We start from the raw sequence: 23,474 nt of genomic DNA, 5'->3' as shown, positions 1-23,474 counted from the left end.
GCCACTGCGCCTGGCCTGCTAAACTTTTAAGAAATTTGCAGAATCTTTTTCTAAGCAGTTGTACGTTTTATACACCCACAGTCATGAACGAGAGTTCTGGTGATCCTTGCCAGCACTAGGTGCTGTTTGCATATTTCCATTTAGCCTTTCTTATGGGTGTGTGGTGGTATCTCAGTGTGGTTTTAATTTGTGTTTCCTGTTGGCTAATGACATTAAACACCTTTTTATAGCCTGTTGGCCATTTTTTGGTTGGGCTTTCTTTTTTTTTTTTTTTTGAGACGGAGTCTCACTCTGTTGCCCAGGCTGGAGTGCAGTGGCGCAATCTTGGCTCACTGCAAGCTTCGCCTCCCGGGTTCACGCCATCCTCCTGCCTCAGCCTCCCGAGTAGCTGGGACTACAGGCGTGTGCCACCACGCCTGGCTAATTTTTTGTATTTTTTTAGAAGAGACAGGGTTTCACCATGTTAGCCAGGATGGTCTCGATCTCCTGACCTCGTGATCCACCCCCCTTGGTCTCCCAAAGTGCTGGGATTACAGGCGTGAGCCACCGTGCCCGGCCGGTTGGGCTTTTTTTTTTTTTTTTTTTTTTTTATTGAGCCATAGGAGTTGTTTAGATATTTCAGGCACGGGTTATTTTGTGAGATATATGTGTTGTGAATATTTTCTTCTGGTCTGTGCCTGGTCTATATATCTTCTTTTCTTTTCCTTTCTTTCCTTTTTTTTTTTTTTTGATGGAGTCTCTCTCTGTTGCCCATGCTGGAGTGCAGTGGCACAATGTTGGCTCACTGCAACCCCTGCCTCCTGGGTTCAAACAATTCTCCTGCCTCAGCCTCTTGAGTAGCTGGGATTACAGGCATGTGCCACCACACCCGGCTAATGTTTATATTTTTAGTAGAGATGGGGTTTGGCCAGACAGGTCTCAAACTCCTGACCTCGGGTGATCTGCCTGCCTTGGCCTCCCAAAGTGCTGGAATCACAGGTGTGAGTCACCACGCCTGGCCGGTCTGTATATTTTCTTAATGCTGGTTTTGGATGAGCAAAAGTACTACTATTATTTATTTATTTATTTTAAATATAGAGACTCGTTCTCACTATGTTGCCCAGGCTGGTTTAGAACTCCTGGGTTCAAGCAATCCTCCCACCTTGGCCTCCTAAAGTGTTGGGATTAGAGGCGTGAGCCACCACCGTGCCTGGCTGAAAGTATTATTTTTGACTAAGTCCAGTCTGTCAATTTTTTCCTTTATGATTAGTGATTTTTGAGTCCCATGTTAAAAAAAAAAAAGATCTACTTCAAGGTTTTGAAAATATGTTTTTAGAAGTTCTTTAGCTTTAGTCTGTACTTTTAGATCTCTGACCTAGTTCAAGTTAATTTTTGTGTATGGTGTGAAGTAAAAGGCAGGGTTCGTTTTGTTTCCATGAGGCTGTTTAGTCATTCTACCATTTGTTGAAAATACTGGCCAGGTGTGGTGGCTCACACCTGTAATCCCAGCACTTTGGGAGGCCAAGGTGGGTGAATCACAAGGTCAGGGGTTCGAGACCAGCCTGGCCAACGTGGTGAAACCCTGTCTCTACTAAACATACAAAAATTAGCTGGGCATGGTGATGCATGCCTGTAGTCCCAGCTACTCGGGAGGGTGAGGCAGGAGAATTGCTTGAACTGGGACCCAGGAGGCAGAGGTTGCGGTAAGCCAAGATTGCGCCACTGCACTCCAGCCTGCTACAGAGCAAGACTCCTTCTCAAAAAAAAAAAAAGAAAAAAGAAAAAGAAAATACCGTCTTTTCTCCACTGAATTATCTTAGCATCTTTGTCGGTAATCAATTGAAAGCAGGTGAGGGAGGCTGAGGCAGGAGGATCGCTTGAGTCCAGGAGTTTGAGACCAGCCTGTTAAACACAGTGAGACCCCCACCTCTAAGAAAAAAAAATTCTATTGACCACATATTTATGGACTTCCTAGTTTATTCCATTCATCTCTTTCTATCGGAATCCCAGTACACCTTGCCTTTATTACTGTAGTGTGTGTGTGTGGTTTTTTGTTTTTTTGAGACAGAGTCTTGCCCTGTCACCCAGGCTGGAGTGGAGCAGTGCCATCATGACTCACTGCAGCCTTGACCTCCTGGGCTCAAGCGGTCCTCCCACCTCAGCCTCCTGAATAGCTAGGACCACAGGCACATGCCATCATGCCTGGCTAGCTTTTTAAGTTTTTGTTGAGATGGGTTCTCACTATATTGCCCAGGCTGGTCTTGAACTTCTGAGCTCAAGTGAACTTCTGGGCTCTTGCGTTGGCCTCCCAAAGTGATGGGATTACAGGCATGAGCCACAGTGCCCAGCCTATTACTGTAGTTTTATTATAAATTTTGATATTAATATAAATCCTTCCATTTGGCTTTTCTTTTTCTTTTTTTTTTTTTTTTGAGACGAAGTTTCGCACTGTTCAGGCTGGAGTGCAGTGGCGCGATCTTGGCTCACTGCGAGCTCCACCTCCCGGGTTCACGCCATTCTCCAGCCTCAGCCTCCCAAGTAGCTGGGACTACAGGTGCCCACCACCACGCCTGGCTAATTTTTTGTATTTTTAGTAGAGACGGGGTTTCACTGTGTTAACCAGGATGATCTCCATCTTCTGACCTCGTGATCCACCCACCTCGGCCTCCCAAAGTGCTGGGATTACAGGCATAAACCACTGTGCCCGGCCTCTTTTTTTTTTTTTTTTTTTTGAGTGGGAGTCTCACTCTGCCACCCAGGCTGGAATGCAGTGGTGCGATCTCAGCTCACTGCAACCTCTGCTTCCCAGGTTCAAGTGATTCTTGTGTCTCAGCCTCCCAGTTAGCTGGGATTACAGGCACAAGCCCCCATACTCGGCTAATTTTTTGTATTTTTAGTAGAGACGGAATTTCACCATGTTGGCCAGGCTAGTCTCGAACTTCTGACCTCAGGTGATCCGCCTGCCTTTGCCTCCCAAAGTGCTGGGATTATAGGCGTGAGCCACTGTGCCAGCCTGGTTTTTCTCTTTTTTTTCTTTTTTTTTTTGAGACAGGGTCTTGCTCTGTCGCCCAGGCTGGAGTGCAGTGGTACCATCTCGGCTCCCCGCAACCTCTGCCTCCTGGGTTCATGTGATTCTCCTGCCTCAGCCTCCTGAGTATCTGGGACTACAGGCGTGCACCACCACACTTGGCTTATTTTTGTATTTGTAGTAGAGACGGGTTTTACCATGTTGGCCAGGCTGGTTTTGAACTCCTGACCTCAGGTGATCTGCCTGCCTCAGCCTCCCAAAGTGCTGGGATTACAGGTGTGAACCACTGCGCCCAGTCTGGTTTTTCTTTTTCAAGATGTTTGGCTCTTGTTGATCCTTTACATTGCCATATAAATTGTAGCCTCAGCTTGACAATTTCTATAAATAAATAAATAAAGCTTGCTGGTATTTCAATTTTGTCTGGGATTCATTTACTCTGCAGATGAGCACTATTATCTTTTATTATTATTATTATTATTTTTTGAGATGGAGTCTCACTCTTTGCCCAGGCTGGAGTGCAGTGGCGCTATCTCTGCTCAATGCAACCTTCATTTCCCGGGTTCAAGCTGTTCTCCTACCTCAGTCTCCCTAGGGATTATAGGTGTGTGCCACCATGCCCAGCTAATTTTTTTGTATTTTTAGTAGAGATCGGTTTCACCATGTTGCCCAGGCTGGTCTCGAACTTCTGACCTCAAGTGATCCACCCGCCTCGGGCTCCCAAAGTGCTGGGATTACAGGTGTGAGCCACTGCGCCTGGGCTGGAGCACTAATATCTTAATATTGAGTAATCTGATTCTTCAACATGGTGGATCTTGCCACTTACTCAAGTCTTATTCTGTTTCCTTCTTTAATGTTTTGTGGTTTTCAGTGTACTGGTTTTGCACATATTTTATTAAATGTATCTCTTAGTATTTCATGATTCAGATGTGATGGGAAATTTTATATATACATATGTATATATGTGTGTGTGTGTGTGTGTGTATATATATATATATATATTTTTTTTTTTTTTTTTTGAGATGGAGTCTCACTCTGTAGCCCAGGCTAGAGTAAAGTGGCGCGATCTTAGCTCACTGCAACCTCTGCCTCCCAGGTCCTAGTCCAAGCAATTCTTCTGCCTCAGCCTCCCGAGTAGCTGGGATTACAGGCATAAGCCATCATGCCCAGCTAATTTTTGTATTTTCAGTAGAGACAGGGTTTCACCTTGTTGGCTAGGCTGGTCTTGAACTCCTAACCTCGTGATTCACCCTCCTTGGCCTCCCAAAGTACTGGAATTACAGGCATGAGCCACCGTGCCCGGCCGGGAAATTATATATTTTTAAATGTCAATACAAAAAGGGCATACAACAAATGAATATAGCTCAATGAATTGATACCAAGTGTACACCCAGGTTAAGAGACAGAATGTTGCCTACATGCCAGATGCCTGCTACTGTTTCTCCCATGACTATCCCCTCCCTTCTTCCAATGGAAAGGATTTTTTTTTACACTTTTATAGCGTTTTAGCATTTCATGATTGGTTTAGCATTTCACTTCCTAAGTATGCATAATTAAATGCCTGTTTGGGGGCACTTTGCACAAAAGGAACAAGTAATACGTATTGTTTTACGTCTGGCTCCTTTGCTCAAAATTATGTTTCTTAGATTTATCCTGTTTATCGTATATTGTTCATTCATTTTCCTTGCTTTATACTAATTCATGTTATGAATATATGACACTTAATCTGTTCTCCTTTGCCTTCATTTTTAGGTATCACCTACATACAGTAGAATGCAAAGCTTTTAAGCACACAGCTTACTGAGACATGTCCATAATAGATATAGGCATCCAGGCATGGTGGCTCATGCTTGTAATCCCAGCACTTTGGGAGGCCGAGGCGGGTGGCTCACTTGAGGTCAGGAGTTTGAGACCAGTCTGGCCAGCATGGCAGAACCCCATCTCTACTAAAAACACAAACAATTAGCCAGGTGTGGTGTCTGGTGCCTGTAATCTGAGCTGCTCAGGAGGCTGAGGCAGGAGAATCGCTTGAAACTGGGAGGTGGAGGTTGCAGTGAGCCAAGATTATGCAATACACTGAGACCCTGTCTTTACCAAAAAAAAAAAAAAAAAAAAGACTCACATCTAAGATTCCAGAGGCATCAAGACAGTTAAAGGCAAGGGCTCTAGAACCAGAGAGCTGGGCTTTGATCCTGGCTCTGAACTCCTATCAGAAAAGTGACCTTGATTAAGTTATGTGATTTCTTCATGCCTCGGTTTCCCCAGTGGTAAAATGGGATAATTTTAGAGATATGTGGTGAAAACATTTATAGGTGAATTTATGCGAGGTCTGGGCTTTGCTTCAAAATAATCCCAATTTTTGGGGAGCTGGTGAAGGGGGTTGTTGGGAGCACAGATGAAACAAGATTGGCCATGAGTTGATCATTGTTGAAGCTGGGTGATGGATATACTTTTCTTTGTTTTGTTTTGAGACTGAGCCTCACTGTATCACCCAGGCTGGAGTGCAGTGGCGCATTCTCGGTTCACTGCAACCTCTGACTCCCAGGGTCAAGCGATTCTCATGCCTCAGCCTCTCGAGTAGCTGGGATTACAGGCACGTGCCACCGCACCCAAATTATTTGTGTATTTTTAGTAGAGACGGAGTTTCATCATGTTGGCCAGGCTGGTCTCGAAATCCTGACCTCAAGTGATCTGCCTACTTTGGTCTCCCAAAGTGCTAGGATTATAGGCGTGAGCCACTGCGCCCGGCTGGATATAGTCTTATATCTACTCTTGTGTATGTTTGATATCATCCACAAATAAAACAGTTTTTTCAAATAAAAGTAAAAAGTGAAGGACATGAATAGACGATTCTCAAAAGAAGATATACAAATGGCCAACAAACCTATGAAAAAAATGCTCACCATCACAAATTATCAGGGAAATGCAAATTAAAAACACAATGAGATACCACTTTACTCCTGCAAGAATGATCATAATTAAAAAATCAAAACATATAGATGTTGGCCATGGATGTGGTGAAAAGGGAACTTTTACACGGCTGGCGGGAATGTAAACTAGTACAATCACTATGGAAAACACTGTGGAGATTCCTTAAAGAACTAAAAGTAGAACTATCATTTGATCTAGCAATCCCACTACTGGGTATCCACCCAAAGGAAAATAAGTCTTTGTATGAAAAAGACAGTTGCATGCACAGGTTTATAGCAGCACAATTTGCAGTTGCAAAAATATGGAACAAACCTAATTGCCCATTAACCCTCGAGTGGATAAAGAAAGTGTAGTGCAGGCGCAGTGGCTCATTCACGCCTGTAATCCAAGCACTTAGCGAGTCTGAGGTGGGTGGATCATGAGGTCAAGAGATCAAGACCATCCTGGCCAACGTGGTGAAACCCCGTCTCTACTAAAAATACAAAAATTAGCTGGGCGTGGTGGCTCGCGCCTGTAGGCTGAGGGAGGAGAATCGCTTGAACCTGGGAGGTGGAGGTTGCAGTGAGCTGAGATGGCGCCACTGCACTCCAGCCTGGTGACAGAGTAAGACTCCGTCTAAAAAAAAAAAAAAAAAGTAGTAGGTATTCACCAAGGAATACTACTCAGCCATAAAAAGGAACAAAGTAATGACATTTGCAGCAACCTGGATGGAGTTGGAGACCATTATTCTAAGTGAAGTAACTCAGAAATGGAAAACCAAATATCCAGAGTTCTCACTTATAAGTGGGAGCTAAGCTATGAGGATGTAAAGGCATAAGAATGATATAGTGGACTTCGGGGACTCAGAGGGGAAGGGTGGGAGGGGGGTGAGGGATAAAAGACTACACACTGGGTATAGTGTAAACTGCTCGGGTGACGGGTGCAACAAAATCTCAGAAATCGCCACTAAAGAAATTATCCATGTAACCAAAAACCACGTGTTTCCCCAAAAAATATTGAAATGAAAAAGAAAAAAAGGGTGAAAAGTGGAAGGGGTGCTGATTATAACTTACCTGCCTTAGCGGGTTGTTAAGGGGGGGGATTAAATAAATTAATTTAAATTAAATGGGCCGGGCGTGGTGGCTCACACCTGTAATCCCAGCACTTTGGGAGGCCAAGGCAGGTAGATCACGGGGTCAGGAGTTCAAGACCAGCCTGGCCAACATGGTGAAAATGCAAAAAATTAGTAATTTGTATTTTGTAAAAATACAAAAAATTAGCCTGGCGTGGTGGCAGGCGCCTGTAATCCCAGCTACTCGGGAGGCTGAGGCAGGAGAATCGCTTGAACCCGGGAGGCAGAGGTTGCAGTGAGCCGAGATTGTGCCACTGCACTCCAGCCTGGAAGACAGAGTGGGACTCCATCTCAAAAAGGAAAAAAAAAAAAGCTAAATCTAAGTAAAGCACTTAGAACAATGGCTGGCCCATAGTAAATGCTGTGTTAGTGTGTTAGTTGCTGTTCTTCCAGGTCAGAAGAGGCACAGACAAACTACCACTAGGTGGCGCTCAGAGTCTGCGGAGGCATCACAACAGCCCTGAATTTGAATCCTGCTCTGCCACTGCCTAGTTGAGACCTTTTACTACCTGACTAGCTGAGACATTTACGACATTTACGACATTTACTGGCTCTAGGACTCATTTTATTCATTTCATTACTTTTTTTTTCTTTTTTTTTTTTGAGACGGAATCTCGCTCTGTTGCCCAGGCTGGAGTGCAGTGGCACAATCTCGAGTCACCTCAACCTCTGCCTCCAGGGTCCAAGCAGTTCTCCTGCCTCAGCCTCCCAGGTAGCTGGGATTACAGGCGCCCGCCACCACGCCCGTATTTTTAGTAGAGATGGGGTTTCACTATGTCGGCCAGGCTGGTCTTGAGCTTCTGACCTGTGATCCACCTACCTCGGCCTCCCAAAGTGCTGGGATTACAAGCGTGAACCACCGTGCCGGGGAGAAAGCTCGTTTTCTTGAGAGGTGATGAAGACTTGAGGCTACGTCAATCATACCTGAGTTAGAATTCCAGTTCCAGCACCTACAATCTATATTTCCTTTGATATATATAAATGACTTCACCAGTCTGCCCTTCAGTTTCCTCCTTTATAAAATGACTATTTTAACAAAACCTATCTCTGTATAACATACAGCAATCATGATGGATACACCATGAGGATTCAACGTGATACTGTAGAAAATCCTTTAACGCAAGGCTTGGCACAAAAAGACACTCCTATCAACCTTCAAATATTAAGACTAATATTAAACTAACACTTGAGGGCTTGTTACGTGTCAGGGACATAACACCATGAATTCTCATAGCAACACCATGAGACAGATAATACTGTCATGATTCCCCTGTTATGGAAGAGGGAACTGAGGCTCAAGTAGATGTTACTTGTGGAAAGTCACACATTTGGGATTTAAAATAAGGTAGCCTATCTCCAGGACCTATATTACTCACCATTATGCTAGACTGGACTCCCTCACCCTCGTAACCCATGTTGTGTGCCCAAAATTCAAGTTTCTTCTAGGCCCGAGGTCTTTGAACAGCCGGAGGTCTTCCATCCCTTCCATCTTCTGTACTGGAGTGGATGACTCAAGAAGTAGAAAACCAGCCAGGTGCAGTGGCTCAAGCCTGTAATCCCAGCACTTTGGGAGGCCGAGGTGTGTGGATCATCTGAGGTCAGGAGTTCAAGACCAGCCTGGCCAACATGGCGAAACCCCATTTCTACTAAAAATACAAAAATTAACTGGGCGTGGTGGTGTGCACCTGTAATCCCAGCTACTCAGGAGGCTGAGGCAGGAGAATTACTTGTATTGGGGAGGTGGAGGTTGCAGTGAGCCGAGATCATGCCACTGCACTCCAGCCTGGGTGACAGAGTGAGATTCCATCTCAAAAAAAAAAAAAAGAAAGAAAGAAAAGGAAAGAAAAGAAAAAAGGGGGCCAGACTTGGTGGCTCATGCCTGTAATCCCAGCACCTTGGGAGGCCAAGGCAGGAGGATCACCTGAGGTCAGGAGTTTGAGACCAGTCTGACCAACATGGAGAAACCCCATCTCTACTAAAAATACAACCTAGCCGGGTGTGGTGGTGCATGCCTGTAATCCCAGCTACTCGGGAGGCTGAGACGAGAATTGCTTGAACCTGGGAGGTGGAGGTTGCAGTGAGCCGAGATTGTGCCATTGCCCTCCAGCCTGGGCAACAAGAGTGAAATTGCATCTCAAAAAAAAAAAAAAAAAAGAAAAAAGGGGGAAAAAAAGCTGTACAAAACCTTCTGCTCTTTGACCGTGAAGATCATGATAATACTGTAGGGCAGTGATGCTCTGCTGAGAACATGCCTCAGAATTGCCTGCAGGCCTTGTTAAAACACAGGTTTTGGGTTTCTGATTCAGTAGGTCTGGGGTGGGGCTTAAGAATTTGAGTTTTTAACAAGTTTCAGATAGCTGAGTGTGTGGTGTATGCCTATAGTCCTGGCTACTTGGGAGGCTAAGGCAGTAGGATTGCTTGGGTGCAGGAGGTTGAGGCTGGAGTGAGCTGATATCGCATAACTGCATTCCAGCCTGGGTGACAGAGCAAGACCCTGTCTGTCTAAAAAAAAAAAAAAAAAGTTCCAAGGTGATGCTGATGCTGCAGGTCTGGAGGCTGCACTTTGAGAACCACTGAACTATAGCAGAGCAACGAGTTTGAAGGAATCTGGGTCCATGATTGACCACAAGGAGGGGAGCCACCTTGCCATGATGGACTAACTGTCTACTTCAAGAGGGACACAAAAGAAAGAAAGAAACTTGTATTTTATTTGAATGACTGCATTTTGGGATCTGTTGGTTACAACAACCTGGCCTTTACCTTAATTAATATGGACATTTTTCAGGCTGTTTTCCTGTAGATGTCCTGATAGATATCCTTGTTCCCACGAGCCATTGGTAACTTGGCCAACATCTGTCAGCAGATCCAGTTCTGTGGATTCCCCTCAAGGTCCAGAGATTCCCTCTGTCCCTCCCTCCCTCCCTCCCTCCCTCCCTTCCTTCCTTCTTTCCTTCCTTTTCCTTTCTTTCTTTTTTCTTTGACAGGGTCTCGCTCTGTCAATCAGGCTGGAGTGCAGTGGTGCAATCACAGCTCACTACAGCTTCGAACTCCTGGGCTCAAGCGATCCTCCTGCCTTAGTCTCCTGAGTAGCTGGGGCTACAGGCTCATGCTACCACCCCTAGCTAATTTTTTTATTTTTTGTTGAGATGTGGTCTCGCTATGTCACCCAGGCTGGGATTACAGGCGTTAGCCACCGCGTCTGGCTTCAGAGTGATTTTTCTACAGCACAAATTTGATTGTGACTTCCCCTACTTTAAATCTCCCGTGGTTCCAAAGGACCTAGGAAAAAGTCAAAACTCCTCGGTGGGACATTCAGAGATTTTTCTAAGAATCCAAAGGACCTCTCATGGTCCATGTCCCAAAATTTTCCCCGATGGACCCTCTGGGCTAAACTTTTTCTCTTGTTACCTCTAGCCAAACACAACACAGTTCCAAGCCTCCTGCCCTTTCCTCTTGCTGTTCCTCCTCCCTGAGGTGCCTTTCATGGCTCAGGCTGTGGCCAGGATCAGCGCGGAGTCAGTAGCTTGGATGGGTGGTCCAGGTCCAGTGCTCACTGAGTGACCAGGATCTGGTCTCAGAATGTGACCGAGGTCTGGGTCAGCGTTCAGGTGGAAGCAAGGCTTGGGGTTCAGACTGTCCATTTTTCATTTTCTCAGAATATTTACTGAACTGTTATCAGCTGATATTTTGAGATATCCAAGCCCTGGCCCATTCTGGCACGAGATAGAGTCCAAGAGCTAGGCTAGGATGGCTCCTGGGTGTCATAGTCAAGGAAGGGTTAACTATTGTATTAAAGAACCCAAAATCTCAGTGGGGTTCACAGTCATGGGGCTCCATATCAGATCTGAGCATCTGAGTCCCCCGCCTGCCCCTGGAGCCCCAGGATCCCCTGCTTGCTCAGCTATCCCTGTGCCTCCCCCCGACATCCCAGTGCTGCATTTGGTTTATTAGAAGGGTGGGGAGCAGTAAATGTATTTGACCAACTCTTGTGTGCCAGGTCTAGGACACACATGTCCTCACTAAGTCTTCAAAACAACCCTGTGGGTGGGGCACGGTGGCTCACACTTGTAATCCCAGCATTTTGGGAGGCCGAGGCAGGCAGATCACATGAGGTCAGGAGTTCGAGACCAGCCTGGCCAACATGGTGAAACCCCATGTCTCCTAAAAATACAAAAATTAGCCAGGTGTGGCGCGTGCCTGTAATCCCTGCTACTCGGGAGGCTGAGGCAGGAGAATCACTGGAACCCAGGAGGTGGAGGTTGCAGTGAGCCGAGATGGCTCCATTGCACTCCAGCCTGGGTGATAGAGTGAGACTCTGTCTCAAAGAAAGTTCAGAAGAATTTCTTGGGAGATTAAGGGCCCACGCCTGCTTTGTCCACAGAGTTTATGTCCTTCTCAAGAAGGGTGTGAGAGAGATACACAGAGAAATGTCTACAGATACAGGGCTGTTTTTTTTCTTGCTCTGTTGCCCAGCCTGGAGTGCAATGGCCTGATCTCGGCTCACTGCAACTTCCACCTCCCAAACTCAAGCGATTCTCCTGCCTCAGCCTCCTGAGTAGCTGGGATTACAGGCACACACCATCATGCCCAGCTAATTTTTGTATTTTTAGTAGAGACAGGGTTTCACCATGTTGGCCAGGCTGGTCTCAAATACCTGACCTCGTGATCTGCCTGCCTCAGCCTTCCAAAGTGCTGGGATTACAGGCATGAGCCACCACCCTTGGCTCAGATACAGGGCTCTGATGCAAGAGCTCTACTTCTTCCCCATTGCCATCCCAGTTCCCTCGGCCACGGTTTGCTGTGGATCTTGCATGAGGTCTTTCCTTCTGTGGTCCGCACTTCTTTCATCTTCAAGTGTCAGGGTAGGTGAGGTGGTCCCTTCCACTGCTCTGAGGTGGACTTTGGAGAGAGACAACAGTCTTGGATTCAAGCCACACCTTGGGCATTCTACTTGCTGGTGACTTTGGGAAAATGGCTTAGCATCTCTGAGCCTCAGTTTCTTCATCTGTGAAGTGGGGGCCAAGCTGTACAATGCCTGTCAAATATTTAGGTAGTTCCGGCTCACAGCAGGCTCTGTAATGAGAGCTTTTTTTTTTTGTTTGAGATGGAGTCTCACTCTGTTGCCCAGGCTGGAGTGCAGTGGCACAATCTCGGCTCACTGCAACCCCCACCTCCTGGGTTCAAGTGATTCTCGTCCCTTAGCTTCTCGAGTAGCTGGGATTATAGGCACACGCCACCACACCTGGCTAATTTTTGCATTTTTAGTAAAGACCGTTCTTACCATGTTGGCCAGGCTGATCTCAAACTCCTGACCTCAAGTGATCTGCCTGCCTCAGCCTCCCAAAGTGCTGGGATTACAGGTGTGAGCCACCATGCCTGGCCTGTAATGAGAGCATTCTTGCTGTGACTGTTGTTGAAAGTGCAAGGAAAGCTATTGCTTAAGGGTTTTGGAGATGGGCAGACCTAGGGTTGAATCCAAATCTGTCACTTTTTTTTTTTTTTTTTTGAGACAGAGTCTTGCTCTGTCACCCAGGCTGGAGTGCAGTGGCATGATCTCGGCTCACTGCCACCTCTGTCTCCCAGGTTTCAGCGATTCTCCCACCTCAGCCTCCTGAGTAGCTGAGACTACAGGCGTGCGCCACCATGCCTGGCTAATTTTTGTATTTTTAGTAGAGACGGGGTTTCATCATGTTGGCCAGGCTGGTCTCGAACTCCTGGCCTCAAGTGATCTGCCCGCCTCGGCTTCCCAAAGTGCTGGGATTACAGGCATGAGCACTGTGCCCGGCCCAAATCTGTCACTTTCTAACTCTGGAGATCCCAGAGACCATTCTCCCTCTGAGCTATTCCTTATTTAGAGAATGGGGATCTCTGACTTGGAAGGCAATGGGAGGGTTAAATAAGGTCATAAATGTAAATTGCACAGTGCAATGCTCAGACCTAGATGGGCTCTGTAAATGTTAACAATTATTATAAGTTTATGATCCCACAGCGCTAAGAGTCTCTATTTTTAAGTTTCAAAAAATTCGTTGTAAGGTTCCTGGATTCAGTCTGTAATGGGGGTGCCTCTTGCAGTTTCCACCTTTCCAGGGCCAGGGACTGTTCTGGATGACATCCCCACGGACAGGGATGCTGTGGCCCCCATCATGCATGCCTGGAGCAGTTGGCAAGACCACAGCAGCCCCCAGCCCTGTGTGTGTTTGGAAATTTTCCATCTGAGGCCAGGAGTGTTTGGCTCATGCCTGTAATCCCAGCACTTTGGGAGGCTGAGGCAGGCTGATCACTTGAGGTCAGGAGTTTGAGACCAGCCTAGCCAAGATGGTGAAACCCCATCTCTATTAAGAAAATTTCCATCTGTTCCATTGTTCCAGGTTCATGCTCAACACATTTCTCTCCCCGACTGGCCATATGCAACCCATCCCTGAGTCATTGATTTTACCTCCTAAATGTCTTTGGAACATGTCCATTTCTCTACATCTCCATCATTGTTATACTTTGAATTTTGTGCTCCCAAAAGATATTGAAATCTTCAACCCCAGGACCTGTGAATGTGATCTTATTTGGGGAAAGGGTCTTTGCAGATGATCAAGCTAAGATGAGGTCATTAGCTGGGCTTGAATCCAATATGACTGTCTTTTTGTTTGTTTAAGAGTTGGAGTCTTGGCCAGGTGTGGTGGTTCATGCCTGTAATCCCGGCACTTTGGGAGGCCGAGGTGGGTGGACTGCTTGAGGTCAGGAGTTCGAGACCAGCCTGGCCAACATGGTGAAACCCTGTCTCTACTAAAAATACAAAAATTAGCTAGGCATGGTGGCATGCGCCTGTAATCCCAGCTACTCAGGAGGCTGAGACACCTTCATAGTCATTGAAAGGTTCACTGTTGTATTAAAGAACCCAAAATCTCAGTGGGGTTCAGTCATGGGGCTCCATATCAGATCTGAACATCTGAGTCTCTGCCCATCCCTGGAGCCCCAGGATCCCCTCCCTGCTTAGCTATCCCAGTGCCTCCCCCTACTATCCCACAGCTGCATTTGGTTTATTAGAAGGGTGGGGAGCAGTAAATGTATTTGACTAACTCTTGTGTGCCAGGTCTAGTACACACATGTCCTCACTGAGTCTTCAAAACAACACTGTGGGCCATGGACGGTGGCTCACACCTGTAATCCCAGCACTTTGGGAGGCCGAGGCGGGAAGATCAGGACCAGCCTGGCCGACATGAGGGCAGGAGTTCAGGACCAGCCTGGCCGAAATGGCTTTTTAAAAGCCCAGGGGAATAGACTGGGTGGGTAGCTCACACCTGTAATACCAGCACTCTGGGAGGCCGAGAAGGATGGATCACTTGAGGTCAGGAGTTTGAGACCAACCTGGCCAACATGGTGAAACCCGTCTCTACCAAAAATACAAAAATTAGACAGGCGTGGTGGTGGGTGCCTGTTATCCCAGCTACTAGGGAGGCTGAGGCAGGAGAATTACTTGTATTGGGGAGGTGGAGGTTGCAGTGAGCCGAGATCATGCCATTGCACTCCAGCCTGAGCGACAGAGCGAGACTCCATCTCAAAAAAAAAAAAAAAAAAAATGCTGAAGGGAAGGCGGGTCTACTTTCCTGCTCCAGGGGTAACTGATTGTGTTTCGGTCTGCACAGCGCACACCTGCCGATTCTGGCTGATCTTGGCATACGCTCATGCATCGGGGCCCCACACAGGATCTCCAGACTCAGTGGGCACCTTTGGCCAGACAGTGGCCGTGCAGGTGAGTGTCAAGGGTGAGGGTGCGCGGCACCACGCTGATGAAGCGCTGGATCTCGAGCAGCACTGCGTTGGTGTAGGGCCATTGCACGTGGTCGTCTGGGCTTGGGACAGGCCTCCACCCTACCACGGGGTCCAGCTCCTGCCCCTTGGCTGGGACGGAGGGAGGCTGTGCACTTCCGGGACCCTCCAGCCATCTCCAAACCGCAGCCTCCCATTCTGGGTCTCTCTGGCTCGCAGACCTGCCACCTCTGGGTACTTTAAGCAGAATGAGGAGCCCATATGGAGCACAGGGTGGTGCTCGTGGCTTCTGTGCCACCAAAAAAAAAAAAAAAGTTGCATCGTCATTACCAACGTCTCCTCCTGGAAATGGCTCTCCGGGTCTTGCTGTTGCTGTGGGCAGAGAAGATGGGCTGCCGTGCGCCAGGCACCTATTGATGGGCGGCATGGATAGAGTTTAGGCAGCTGGGACCCATGCCTTACCCATCTGGTGAAGCAATCGATGAAATCGCGGGGCTCCGCCGGCTGCCTCATCTGCCAGTGTTGTTGGATTTGCTCAGAGATGAAGACCTGCAGCTCTGAAAAGTTTCGGAAGATTTGGTGGTGCGGGCCCGGGAGCCAGTCCATGAGAGACAGGCAAATGTACATCTGGAGAGAAAGGGTCTCAACAAGGGCCCTGGACATGGCCACTAGGCCTTAGTTTCCCTACAGGGACCTTGATATTGGAGGTTCTAGAACTCTTCCAAGAATGTAACTGTCCCATTGTAGGTAGGTCTGTGTACTCGCGATTTGGCATAAGGCTGGACGCACAAGGGAGAGATTGTGGCCGGCCCTCTCACCTCGCCCCATTTTGAACTCATGATGCGGAAGTTGTCACTGAAGAGGTTCAGGACCTCAGGAACTCCGGGTCCCCGTAGCGATAGCGGTTCCCGAAGACAAGAACAGATAACACTGGATACAGCATTACCCAGTAGCCGCACGGGGTCAAATGGGGCCCCTGGGGGTAGGAACAGGACGGTGGTCATAACGCTTGGTCCTGCCCCCAGCCAGCCCCATGGGCTTACTGGCTTTCTTCCACCCAAATACTTTCCCGTGGCCCCATCTTGGCAGTCCAAGGGCCACTCCCACACCAGGCCCTTTCGCCCTCCCGGCCAGGCCGAAGCAATGGTTGCTTGAAATTCGTCTAGCAGACAAGCCGCCTCATCCAGGACACGCGCCTCGATGGTCCGCGTATCCAACTCGAACTTCTTCGGCGCTCCAAGTGCAAAATTGCGCAGTGTCCACCAGCGCGGCCCGTTAGAAAACAAGATTCTCGCGGTGGCAACAGGAAAGGAGGCGGGCCCGGGAGCCGGCCACGCCCTATCCAGGAAGCGCCGGGTCACTGGCTACATCCCTTTCGGGGCCTCCGACTCCTGCGGCCGGCTTGTTTCGTTTTGCTTCTTTACCAGACCTCCAAGTGCCTTATCCACACATTGGCCCCGCCTTTGCTGGGCTCCATCCCTGACCTAGGCTGGCTCTGGGACTTTGAATCTTAGGCTCTTCTCTCCTCTAGGCTGCAGGTTGAACCTCCATTCTAACCTTACGCTTTAGCGCCGCCCCGCCCTCTCTCGGCCGTTTGCACCTCATTAGCTGGAGTCTCTATTAGGCCCCGCCCCCATTTGCCCACCTCTACCATTTACCCGCCCAGCCTGGAGCGTCCGGGCCGGCAAGTCCAGCGCCGGGGCCTCACTGTTTCCGCGTGTGAAGCGTTCGAAGACTGCCATGGACCCGCGGCCGGAGACCGCATCCGCCTGTAGCACTAACGCGTCCCGCAGCGCTGCGTAGCCGCACAGCACCACCGCAGGGCGCGGGCCCAGCCGCACTGTGAACACCCGGCCCCAGAGGCCGGAGAGCTACGGGTAGCCGGTGCTCAGCGGGTGCCCATAGGGTTCCTCATCGGAGCCATTGCCCCCAGCTCCCTCTTCCTTCAGACCCGGGAGTCCTCGTCTCAGACCCTCATTCCTCAGGCCCAGGAATTCAGATCCCCAGCTCCTTCCTCCCTGAGATGCGGGAGTCCAGGCCCCCACTTCCTTCTTCCCTTGGGACCTAGAAGTCAAGCTTCCCAGCCTCCGGCACCCTCAGAGTCGTCTCCTGGGCCCTCAGTACTCAGCCTCCCCACCCTGAACCAGGAGAACAGAACCCCTGCTCCCCTCTTTCCACAACCTGATTTCCTGCTCTGGGCTCCTTCCTTACGACCCAGTGTCCCGGCCCCAGGCTCTCCACTCCCTATTCTCCTCTCCTAGTACTCAGCAGGCCGGAGCACTCATCCTTCCTGTCCTTCCTCAAGATCATAGAGTACAAGCCCTCAGCTGTCTTCATTCAGGAGGAGTTCTAGTCCCCAGCCCCACCTCCACGAATCCAGAATTCCGTTCCCCCATTCCTGTCGGGAATGGAGCGCGCGGTCCAGGCCTCCGGACTGCAGCTGCAAGTTCCCCAGCAATGGGAGCGGCCTGGGCCAGGGAGGTAGGGACCCCCGCATCTGAGCGCGGCACCCACCTTACCCCCACCACGGCCAGCACCAGCACCAGAAGCCACAACAGCAGCGCAGCGATACCCGCGATCATCATGCCTGCAGTTCTCCACGCCTGCACCTCTATTTGATTTCCAAGGGGTCTTGGGTGGAGCAGGGGCAGAGACCCGATGTGGGAGGAGTGGGCATCTCAGGGCTGCTCATTCCATGGATTCCCCAACCCGACGTCTCCAGCCCGCCCCCAGCCCTAGTGGAACTGTGCCCTGGCTCCTCCTGGCTTTTTTTGTGTGTCTGCCTCAGCCTGCCCCACTTAACATCTTTCATACACCAGCATTTTCACGTCAACACACCTGGCCAACAGGTGCACCCTCCTGAGCCCCTAGCACCTTTGAGTCCAATTTACTTGGCCTGTAGGTGTGTATTCCTCAATCTCCGGGCCATCTCTGGGCCCCCTGAACGCTGTACCCTGTACCTCTGATTCCTAAATACACACCGACTCTCAAATACACTTCTTCTTCTTCTTCTTCTTCCTTCTTCTTCTCCTTCTCCTTCTTCTTTTTTTTTTTCAGAGTTTCGCTCTTGCCCAGGCTGGAGTGCAGTGGTGCGATCTCGGCTCACTGCAACCTCCGCCTACCAGGTTCAAGATTCTCCTGCCTCAGCCTCCCGAGTGGCTGCGATTATAGGCATGCACCACCAGGCCCTGCTAATTTTTGTATTTTTAGTACAGACGGAGTTTCACCATGTTGGCCAGGCAGATTTTGAACTCATGACTTCAGGTGATTCCCCTGCCTCGGCCTCCCAAAGTGCCGGGATTACAGGCGTGAGCCACTGCGCCTGGCTCAAATACACTTCTAAAGACACCCCTGGCACTTCTGTGCTCTGTGCCTGTGATTCCTAGGAGCTCACACCTGAGCCCTTGTCACTTCCATTGCTCTTGGGACCCTGTGTGTTACACTTGTTCCCCAGATCTGCCTTCAATTTCCCTGGCTTCTGGGTGTCCATCAGCCTGGCACTTCTGTGCCTCTATTTCTTCAGGGTGTCTTTCTGCATGTTGACCCCCTTGTACCTCCATATTATGTCCTGCCCTGAATCTACCATCTCTATCCCCAAGGCACTGGCTCCCAGATGCCCCCAAATGTTCTGTGCCCATGCTGCTGAACCCCCTGGTATCCAGTCCGCCAGGTCCCTGTCTGAGGCCAGGCCATGATGGCAGATAAACTTATCCCTTATTCTCTCATCTATCCCCCCCACCCCCCATCCTAGGGCATGGGCTAGAGGGGGCAGACTCAGGCCTGGATGGGCCATGGTTGCGGTGGTGGCAGCAGTGAGTGAGGTTGGGACTGTATTTGGAACAGACTGTTCAGGAATGTGGTCCACCCTCCTGCCTGCCCCTGCTTGGCCAAATCCAGCCTTCCTCCAAGTGCCTGGCACAGGGCCCAGACCTGGGGAGATGGTGGGCGGCGGGGGGGGGGGGGGGCACTGTGCAGAGCCTAGGACTGGCATTGTCTCTGGGAGGGTCTCTTTGCGTCTCTTTGTTTCATCTCTCAGTCTCACTTGCTCTCTCTCTCTTTTCTTTCTTTTCCTTCCTTCTTTTCTTTTCTTTTCTTTCTTTTTTTGAGACAGAGTCTGGCTTCTGTCCCCCAGGCTGGAGTGTAGTGGTACGATCATGGCTCACTGCAGCCTCAACCTGGGAGCAAACAATCCTCCCACCTCAGCCTCCCGAGTAGGTGGGACCACAGGAACACACCACCACATCCCGCCAATTTTTGTATTTTTTGAAGAGACAGGGTCTCACTGTGTTTCCCAGGCTGGTCTCCAACTCCTGGGCTCAAGCAATCTTTCTGCCTTGGTCTCCCAAAGTGCTGGGAGTATAGGCATGAACCAGCGTGCCCAGCCTCCCTCACTCTCAGTCTCTATGTTTCTGTGTTCATCTCTCTCTCTCTCTCCTCTTTCCATCTCTTCCCATTTCTCTCTCCTTTCTCTCAGTCTCTGCCTCTGTTTGTGTCTGTTTTCTGTCTCTCTTTTCAGTATGTCTGTGTCTTCCTCTCCCTGTATCTCCCCCAGTCTGTGCTTCCCTTTGTCTCAGCCTGGCACTTCTGTGCCTCTCATTTCTTCAGGGTGCCTTTCTGCATGTTGACCCCCTTGTACCTCCATAATCTGTCCAGCCCTGTCCTGGGTCTTCCTACCTGTCAGCCTTTCTGGAACCTGGTGACTGACATGGGTTGTGTGGCAGGGCCCCTGCTCAGAGCTGCTGACTCCACTGACAGCGGGAGTGTGGTGGGGCACAGTAAGCTGCATCCTCCCCCAGCCCTACCCACCCTCTCTGACAGGCTTTAATGGATCCTCTTTATTATGGCCTCTGGTTTCTCCCCGCTCCTGACTCTTCCTCCATTTTGCTCGGGTGGGCTGTCCTCTGGAATGTCAGCTCTTCCAGAGCAGGGATTTTGTCTTGTTCACTTCTGTATCCCAGCACTTAAAATAGCGCTCAGCACAGCAGTAGGCACTTAGTAAATATTTGTTGAATGAATGCCCAGTGTTTCTTCCTCCCTACTTCTCTTTGTTTTTTTATAGAGATGGGGTCTTGTTAAGTTGGCCAGGTTGGTCTTCAACTCTTGGTCTCAAGCAGTCCTCCTGCCTCAGCCTCCTAAAGTGCTAGGATCACAAGCGTGAGCCACCGTGCCCAGCCTCTTTCTTCCCTCCCCTCCCCTCTTTTCCCTTTCTTCTTTTCTTCCCTTCCCTTCCATCTGTCTTGTTCTGTTGCCCAGGCTGGAGTGCAGTGGCACCATCACAGCTCACTGCAGCCATGACTGCCTGGGCTCAAGTGATCCTCCCACCTGAGCCTCCCAAGTAGCTGGGACTAGAGGTGCGTGCCACCATGCCTAGCTAATTTTTAAAATATTTATAGAGACCAGGTCTCGTTATGTTGCCCAGGCTGGTCTCAAACTCCTGGGCTCAAGTGATCCTCCGGCCTTGGTGTTTCTCTCTCTTTGTAATTAGACTGGATTTCTCTGTTTCTCTGTTTTTCTTTTCTTCCCTTTTTCTTTTTCTCTCAGGTCTCTCTGTCTCTCTTCATTTCTGTTCTCTTTATTTATCTTTGTCTTTCCTCTCTCTGGACATCGCTGTCTTTCCCTTTTCTCAGTGGCTGTCTTTCTCCTCCCGGTCTCTGTTTTCCAGGATCTCTCTGCCATCCCTGCGTATCTGTCTCTTCCTTTTCCTCTCCATCTCTTTTCAGTGTCTCCAGGTGTTTTTCTCCATCATCTCTCTCTGCCTGTCTTTCTCAGGACCTCTGAGTCTCTCTGTGTCTCCCTCTCTCCCCCAACCTCTGTGTCCCTGGCTGGGCCCTGGGGCCGACTCTGGTCAGCCTGTGATGGGAACAGTGTGGGGATTAAAGAGCTGACACCTTAATCCCCATGTGGGGACTGCCTATAAGCCTCACTTCAGTAAGCCCCATGCTCAGCAGAGCATGTCCCAGTTTCTGCATCGCCTTGGGGAGACCCCGTTCAGGGTAGAGCCCCCCAGGCCACTGATGGCTGAGGGGCCAGTTCCACTCTGCTTGAATCTGGCTTGATGTGCTTTGGGACGCCTGCCCAGCAAAAACAGCCACTGTCAGCAGGATGTTAGGGTATTAGGTCGGGTCCCAGGTTGGGAGGGTACATGCCTGGGGTTGCTATCCTCATTCCAAAGGGGAGAATTTCAGAGAATTTCAGTGAGAGGGTGGGAGGGCCGAGTGCAGTGGTTCATGCCTGTAATCCCAGCACTTTGGGAGGCTGAGGTGGGCAGATCACTTGAGGGCAGTAGTTCGAGACGAGCCTGGCCAACATGGTGAAACCCCATCTCTACTAAAAATACAAAAATTAGCTGGGCATAGTGGTACGTGCCTGTAATCCCAGCTACTCGAGAGGCTGAGGCACGAGAATCACTTGAGCCCTGGAGGTGGAGGTTGCAGTGAGCTGAGATCATGCCACTGCACTCCAGCCTGGGCAACAGAGTGAGACTCTGTCCAAAAAAAAAAAAAAAAAGAAAAGAAAAGAAAAAAGAAGAAAAAGAAAAGAGGGGCTGGGGATTGAGGGAGAGAGCCTCAGTCCTCAGAACTCCCATTGTCATTGCTCATCTGTCTTTCTCTGGTCATTTCTCTGTTTCTTTCCATTCTCTCTCTCGATTTCCCCTGCCTCCCATTTCTTAGTGTCTGTGTTTCTCTGCTCTTCTCTGTATTTAAGGGTGTCTGCCTCTTTCTTTCTGGGTTTCTGACTTGTGAATTAAAAGGTAGTAGTTAGAAGTGCACTGTCTGAGTAGGGCATGGTGGTGTGCACGGGTTGTCCAGAACTTTGGGAGGCTGAGGCTAGAGGATCACTTGAGGCCAGGAGTTCGAGACGAGCCTGGGCAACATAGTGAGACTGCCTCTACAAAAATTAAAAATAAAAAAATTAGCAGCTGGGTGCAGTGGCTTACGCCCATAATCCCAGCACTTTGGGAAGCTGAGGCGGGTGGATCACCTGAGCCCAAGAGTTCGAGACCAGCCTGGCCAACATGGTGAAACCCTGTCTCTACTAAAAATACAAAAAAAAAAAAAAAAAAAAGGTAGCTGGGTGTGGTGGCGGGCACCTGTAATCCCAGCTGCTCAGGAGGCTGAGGCATGAAAATTGCCTGAACCTAGGAGGTGGAGGTTGCAGTGAGCTGAGATTGAGCCACTGCACTCCAGCCTGGGTGACAGAGCAAGACTCTGTCTCAAAAAATAACTCAAAAAATAAAAATAAAAACAAATTAACCAGGTATGGTTGTGGTGCAGCCTGTAGTCCCAACTACTCAGAAGGCTAAAGTGGAAGGATCTCTTGAGCCTGGGAGGTTGAAATTGCAGTGAGCTGTGATTATGCCATTGCATCCCAGCCTGAGAGACAGAGTGAGAGCTTCTCTTGGAAGAAAAAAAAAAAAGAAAGAAGAATAAAAAAGAAAAAAAGAAGTGCAGTGTCTGTAGCCTCAGAGTCTGAATTTAGATCCCAGCTCTGCCTGTTTCTGTGTGATCTTGGGCAACTCACTTCACCTCTCTGAGCCTCAGTTTGCTCATCTGTAAAAACACGATAATAATACTGCTTTGTGGCCAGGTGTGGTGGCTCATGCCTGTAATCCCAGTGCTTTGGGAGGATGGGTGGGAGGATCGCTTTAGTCCGGGAGTTCAAGACCAGCCTAGGCAACACTGCAAGACTCTGTCTCTACTGAAGATTAAAAAAAAAAAAAAAATTAGCCAGGCACGGTGACTGTAGTCCCAGCTACTTGGTGGTCTGAAGCAGAAGCAGGAGGATCAGCTGAATGCAGAAGTTCAAGGTTGCAGTGAGCCTTGAATTGTGCCATTGCACTCCAGCCTGGGCAACAGAGGGAGACCCTGCCTATAAAAGAAACAAACAGGCCAGGCGCAGTGGCTCACGCCTGTAATCCCAGCACTTTGGGATGCCGAGGTGGGCGGATCACGAGGTCAGGAGATTGAGACCATCCTATCTAACACAGTAAAACCCTGTCTCTACTAAAAATACAAAAAATTAATCGGGAGTGGTGGCACCCGCCTGCAGTTCCAGCTACTCAGGAGGCTGAGGCAGGAGAATCACTTGAACCAGGGAGGCAGAGGTTTCAGTGAGCCAAGATCACGCCACTGCACTCCAGCCTGGGCAACAGAGCAAGTCTCTGTCTCGAAAAAAAAAAGAAAAAAAACCTCCCAAATCAAACCAAAGCAAAAAACATGGCTTTGCCTCATAGGGAGACTTAATGAGACATTCAGAACAGTGTGCAAATAGGGAGTGTCATTTAGTGGCAGTGCTTGTTCCTTAGCCTCACTTTCCCCTGCTTCCATCTCTCTGCAGTGCCCTTCATCTCTTGCATATTCTCTCTGATATCTCGCTGCTGTCTCCTTCTTCCTTCTCCTCCTCTTCTTCTTCTTCTTCCTCTCCTCTCCCTCCTCCCCCTCCTCCCTCTCCCTCTCCCTCTCCTTCTTTTTTCTTTCTTCTTCTGACAGGGTCTCACTCCCGTCTCCCAGGCAGGAATGCAGTGGCGCAATGATACCCCATTGCAGCCTCGACCTCCCAGGCTCAAGCAATCCTCCTGCCCCACTTTTTGACTTTTTGTAGAGTCAGGCCTCACTCTGTTGCCCAGGCCGGTCTCAAACTCCTGGGTTCAAGCGATCCTCCCGCCTC

At 49.3% G+C, this 23,474-nt stretch overlaps 1 pseudogene; it reads right to left on the bottom strand.

Moving 5' to 3' along the window:
- Nucleotides 1-14,754: 14,754 nt before the first annotated feature.
- On the bottom strand, nucleotides 14,755-17,392 carry LOC101127743 (cytochrome P450 2F2-like; annotated as a pseudogene).
- Nucleotides 17,393-23,474: the final 6,082 nt, after the last annotated feature.

Source organism: Gorilla gorilla, chromosome 20 (genome assembly GCF_029281585.2).
Source record: "Gorilla gorilla gorilla isolate KB3781 chromosome 20, NHGRI_mGorGor1-v2.1_pri, whole genome shotgun sequence".
Lineage (NCBI taxonomy): Eukaryota > Metazoa > Chordata > Mammalia > Primates > Hominidae > Gorilla > Gorilla gorilla.
Note: the sequence above shows the minus strand (reverse complement) of the source record. Positions and strands in the feature narration are given on the sequence as shown.